This window comes from Meleagris gallopavo, unplaced genomic scaffold (assembly GCF_000146605.3).
Source record: "Meleagris gallopavo isolate NT-WF06-2002-E0010 breed Aviagen turkey brand Nicholas breeding stock unplaced genomic scaffold, Turkey_5.1 ChrUn_random_7180001829638, whole genome shotgun sequence".
Lineage (NCBI taxonomy): Eukaryota > Metazoa > Chordata > Aves > Galliformes > Phasianidae > Meleagris > Meleagris gallopavo.
The window spans coordinates 1-5,834 of NW_011102445.1; the positions used below are offsets into that span (position 1 = coordinate 1).

A 5,834-nucleotide genomic window follows, 5' to 3' on the forward strand; every position below is an offset into this window, starting at 1 on the left:
TGTCACTGCACTAACGCCCTCCCAACCAACATGAAAGACTTCCACTATGGTGCAGGCCGGTGATGGACACGTCCACCAATGGGCTGGTGATACCAGTGCTGCGGGGTTGAGAGACAGCATGTTGTTGTTGCAAACCAGGCAGAGGGGGGCCGGCATCAGGGGCACCAGAGCCTGCTTGGCCATGCAGCTGCCAGAACCAAAAGGGAAAGCACACCCGGCTGCTATGGACACATTTCCTGCTGCTGCTTCCTTTGCTTTACCCAAACAGGGCCCAGTGCCGTCCCAAAATGACAACACCTGGAAAGCGTCACAGAATTTATTGCATGGGCAGCTGGCAGGGCACAGGGCTACACATCGCTGTCCTCATCGCAGTCCTCCTCTTTGCTGTCACTGTCTGACGAGCTGAAGCAATGTGCTCAGGACGTTCACACCCGTGCGGCACCATGAGGAGATCTCCATTTCCTTCTCCTCCTTCTGCATCTGCCCAATCATCTGCTGAATTGCCACCTCCGTGCAATGAGACCCTCGTTCATCTGTGCCTTGCTCTCCTGTGGGAAAGGGAGTGGGGTTGCTGCCACCACACAGTGCCGCGGTGCATCCACAATGCACAGCACCACCACCGAGCAGCTTAATGCAGACACAGTGTGTTGGTACCACCACATAACAAGTCCCTGGTACATGCACAGCATGCCAGCATCACCACACACCTTCCTGGCACAGCCAAAGAGGCCCATAGTGAAGCCACAACGTGCTGGTACCACCACCGCACAGCATCACAAACCTATGGAATAGACATAAGATGCCTGCAATGCCATCTAACACCATCACGGTGCTGCTGGTGACAGCAGCCCACCCTCTGCAGCTGTTTGTATGGAGGGAGCTGGCTGAGAGGTTCCTGAACTTCTCTTCATCATCATTAAAATGTCCGGGCTGTCAGGAGAAGTCCCCTGAGACTGGAAAAAGGCAAATATCACTGCCATGTATAAGAAAGGGAGGAAGGAGCACCTGAGGAACTCCAGGCCAGCAAGCCTCATCTGTGTGCCTGGGAAGATCATGGAGCAGATCCTCCTGGATGACATGTTAAGGCGCATGAGTGACGACCAGGTGACCCCAGGCAGCCAGCACGGCTTCGCCAAGGGCAGATGGTGCCTGACCTGTCTGGTGGCCTTCTGTGATGGAGTGACGGCATTGGTGGGCAAAAGAAGGGCGACTGATGTCATCTACCTGAGCCTGTGCAAGGCCTTTGACCTGGTCCTGCACCACATCCCTATTTGTAAAATGGAGGGCGATGAGTTCAAAAAGTAGACTCTTTGGTGGATAAGAATTGGCTGGATATTCACAGCCAGGTGGTTGTGCTCAGTGGCTCCATGTCCAGGTGGAGGCTGGGCTCGAGCCGTGTCTCCCAGGGGACCTTCTTGGGGCCGCTGCTCTTCAACATCTTGGTCAGTGTCGTAGTAGGATTGAGTTGGCTGACAACACCAAGCTGAGTGGCGTAGTTGACACAAGAGGAAGAAGGGACACCATCTACAGGGACCGGGACAGGCTTTGGAAGTGGGCCCACGTGAACCTAAGGAGGTGCAAGGTGCTGCACTTGGGTTGGGGCAATCCCAGATAGATGTGCAGACTGGGAGAACTCCATGAGTGCAGCCCTGAGGTAAGGAGTTGGGCGTCCTGGTGGACAAAAGCTGGACACGAGGCAGCAGTGTGTGCTTGCAGCCCAGAAAGGCCACAGGCATCGTGGGCTGCATCAACAGAGAGCGGTCAGCAGGCAGGGAGGGGATTGTCACTCTCGGCTCTGCCCATGAAGATCTTGACCCCCATCACATGAACGATGTGAAGTTTTTGCAGCAGGCCCAGAGGAGGGCCAGAAAGACACTCAGGGGGCTGAAGCACCCCTTCCTCTGCAAACACAGGCTGAGAGAGCAGTGGATGTTCAGAATGGGGACGAGAAGGCTCTGGGGTGACCTCGCTGAGGCCTTCCATTATTGACGGGCACTTATAAGCGGGATGGAGAGTGACTTTTTACACGGTCAGATAGTGATTGGGCAGGGAAGAAAGGTCTAAAACTAGGAGGGCTTTAGATTTAGGTGAGTTATGAGGAGGAGATTTTTCACTCAGAGGGCTGTGAGGCGCTGGCACTGCTGCCCAGAGCTGTGGGTGCCCCTTCCCTGGAGTGGACCATGGAGGGGCCTTGGGCAGCCCAAGCTGTTGGTGGGCAACCAGCCTGCAGCTGAGAGGTTGGAAGCAGATGGTCATTGACACCCCTTCCAACCCAAGCCATACTAGAGTTTGTGATTCCACGATTCTGTGATTCTAGGATTCCATGAGATGCCTGTGGTGGCCACCGCTCTGGAACTTAAAATGGAAGTACATCCAGCCCCCATAGTCCACCCTCTGCCTCTGCTACCTTTGCTTTCCTGGAATGAAGCCCCACGCTTCCCTGAAATGATAACACCTGGGCAGTGCAACTGGATTTATTGCAGGGTCAGCTGCTGGAGGACAGTCCACATCACATGCGCCTCAGTTTATTCAAAGCTTTTCCTGCTATACCAGGCAGGAATGGAGCCAAAATGCTGCCGAGAAAGTTCAGAGCTGAGCTAATCCAGGTGCCCTGCTCCCTGTTCTTCTTCTCCATCTGCAGCTGTGTGATCAGCTCCTGCATGGCTGCCGCCTCACGCTTGAAGCCCTCCTGCACCAGTGCTTTCATACTCCTGTGGACAGGGAGCAGTGTTAGTAGCAGCGCACAATGCCATAGCACAGCCACAATGTGCCGGTACCAACACAGAACCACATCTGTGGTACGCTCACAGCACCATCACAGCGCTCACCTTCTTGTGGTGCTCCAACACGCGCTGCTGCTCCTCCAGCCACGCACGCTGCTCCTCCTTCAACTGTTGCTCCAGCTGACGTTGGTGCTCCTCCATGGTGCGCCGCTGCTCCTCCAGCCGTGCCTCAGCTGCCTGCTGGGCCGCCTCTGCCTCGGCCGCTGCTGCCTCCCGCTGCCGCTCCGCCAGCTCCAGCTGCACCTCAGTGGCCTTCAACACCTGTGCCAGCCCCTCTCGCTCCCGCAGGAACGCCTCCAGCACCGCCTCCGCCTGACCGAACAACCATGAGGCACAGTTCCTGGTGCCACCCCACCCCACTCCCCCACACCCCACTCCCTCACACCCCACTCACCCTGACACCCTTGCCAGGCCGCCGCTTGTACTCCTCCAGCACGCGGTTCAGGTCCTCCTTGAACAGCTGTGCACCACCAGGTGCCACGTAGTCCCCATTCTGCAGGCGCAGCTCCACATCCCTCCAAAGCTCCCGCAGCACCGCATGACACCGCTGCTCCGACGCCTCCTCGTTGCGCCGACAGAACTCCTCCTTGGCCGCCTCCAGCTTGCGCTGCACCACAGATCAGTGCTCAACTGCACAGCCATGCCTCCAAAACCCCACGGTGTGACAGCAACTCACCACCAGCTCCGCATGGTACTGGCGTTCGTGGTCGGCAAAGGCACGGGACAGGAAGAGGGCGATGGCGCGTTGCTCGCAGTCCCGATGCACGGCCACCAGAGCACTGCGTGAGGCTGTGGGCAGCACCAGGCCCTGCTCCATGCCCCGCTGGTACTCGGCCACCGCCGCCTCCACTGCTGCACTGTTCTCGGCCCTTGCCAGCGCTGTCACCGCGCTCTCCACGCACGGCACAGCGCCGCTGGTGATGGCCGCCACGTATTTCTCCGCCAGGCCCGCCAGCGCTGTGAGAGGTGACAGCCACCCACACGTGTCACTGCCACGCACGTACTCTCGTCTCCTGCACGCGTCCCCTGCACGCCACCCATTCTCACGCTGCTGCCACTCACCGCTGCCCGTCACCTGGTGCCCACCCGGCAACACCTTCACCGGCGCCTTCTCCCAGATGTACCGGCAGAAGGCGTCCACCTGTTTCCGGAAGCCGGCTGCAGCTCGTCCTCCCGCAGCTCCTACCAACCGCGGCAGATCCGCGGCAGCTGCCGGTCCGTTCCATCGTGAACAGCTTGCGGCGGGGGAAGAAGTTGCGCAGGCAGCGCCGCAGCTCATTGCGCTCCTTGGCCTTCTTCCCGTTCCCTGCATTGCCACCGTTAGCACTGAGCCACCGACTGCGGATACGCATGGTGACGCGTGGGGACACGCGCTGGTGGCCATACCGGTCTGCAGCTGTAGCACCTGCTCCAGGTACTCATCCTCACTCAGGGTCTTTTCACCGGCCCGCAGCTGCAGTGTGAAGTCACGCACGGTCCAGACGAAGCTCGGGAAGACGCGGACAAAGTTGGATGCTGGGTTGTCGTCCTCCTCCCGCACACGGATGTGCTTTGTCAGCTCTGTTACCAGCCTGTGGGACCCACCTCACCCCATCAGCGTTGTCACTGCAGTACCTTTGTCACACTGTCACCTCCCTCCCAGCCATCCCCGTACCGCAGCTGCTCCAGTGCCTGCTGGTCAATGGTGCCAATGCTGTTGTACACCAGGGTGCTGGACAACAGCAGCGCCAGTGTGAAGATCCACGTGTCGCTGTCATCATCATCCTGCACACATATCTGAGTTTCTAGGGGCTCCGCTTCTATGGGGGGGTTGGGACCCCCTCATCCCTGCACTCACCTTGTTGGGGTCTCCCAGCCCCTCGGTGTCCAGCAGCACCAAGGTCACTCCCTGCTGGCGCGGGTGGGGCAGACACCACATCCAGATGCCCTTGGTCTCCGCACGCACCGTGGGGCCCAGTGGGAAGCCTGTGGACAGTGAGCTGTCAGAAATCCCACAAAATGCCCCTCTGCATTTTCCTCCTCTGCTCACCAGTGCGTTTCTGTGCCAGCTGATTCATCAGGAAGGACTTCCCAGTGCGGTACAGCCCGGCAATGGCCACCACCACCAAGGGCTGGGTGACACTGCGCAGCACTGCCAGCGCCACGGGGTTGAGGGACAGCACATCATCCTTGTTGGTCACCAGGCAGAGGGGGGCCGGCATCGGGAGCACCGGAGCATCCATGGTTGTGCTGCTGACTGCTGTGATCACAGATTGGAAGCTGCAATATATAGTAAAGCCAGGTCCCCCTCCTCCCCGCGTTCCACATCCTGTTATTGTTTGATTTTTCCTTTTTTCTCTTTCCTGGAATTCTAGTCAATTCGCTGAACTCACTTTGCCTGTACTATATCAGTGGATTCAGTGCAGGCACTGCTGGTAGAGGAAAGAGCTCCAGCGTGTTGCAGCAGTTTGCTCACAGTGCCTGAGACGACCCTGTCCACTGTTGGCAGGGAATGCACAACCACAGACCCTCGCTGCTGGATGCAGTGCTTCTCCTCTTGCAGCCCCTCTATCTACATCTGCAGCACCATTGCCTCATGCCTGAAGCACTCCTCCATCAGTTCCCATGCTCCTGTGGGTCATGGAGCGGTGTCTCTTCCCCACCCCAACCGACATCCTGTTGCTCTTTGACCACTTTTTCCTTCCTTTTCCAGAACACCCCTCATTTACCCAAACTCAAGGTACCTGGACCATATCTGGTTTCATTGCAGAGACTGCTGATGGGGAAAGGAGCTCCAGCATGCTGCAGCACTTTGCTGACAATGCCTGACGCCTGGATATCCACTGTGGGCAGGAACAGCACAACCAGAGCACCCGGGAGGCCCATGGCTGATGAATGCAGTGCTTCTCCTCCTGCAGCCACTCTATCTACAGCTGCAGAATCATTGCCTCATGCCTGAAGCACTCCTGCATCAGTGCCCCATCACAGAATCACAAAATCACAGAATCTCAGAATTACCAAGATTGGAAAAGACCTTCAAGATCATCGTGTCCAACCATCCACCTATCACCC

The 5,834-nt window shown here is 57.9% G+C and overlaps 1 pseudogene; it reads right to left on the minus strand.

Moving 5' to 3' along the window:
• Window positions 1-2,460: 2,460 nt before the first annotated feature.
• On the minus strand, window positions 2,461-5,040 carry LOC104915604 (annotated as a pseudogene).
• Window positions 5,041-5,834: the final 794 nt, after the last annotated feature.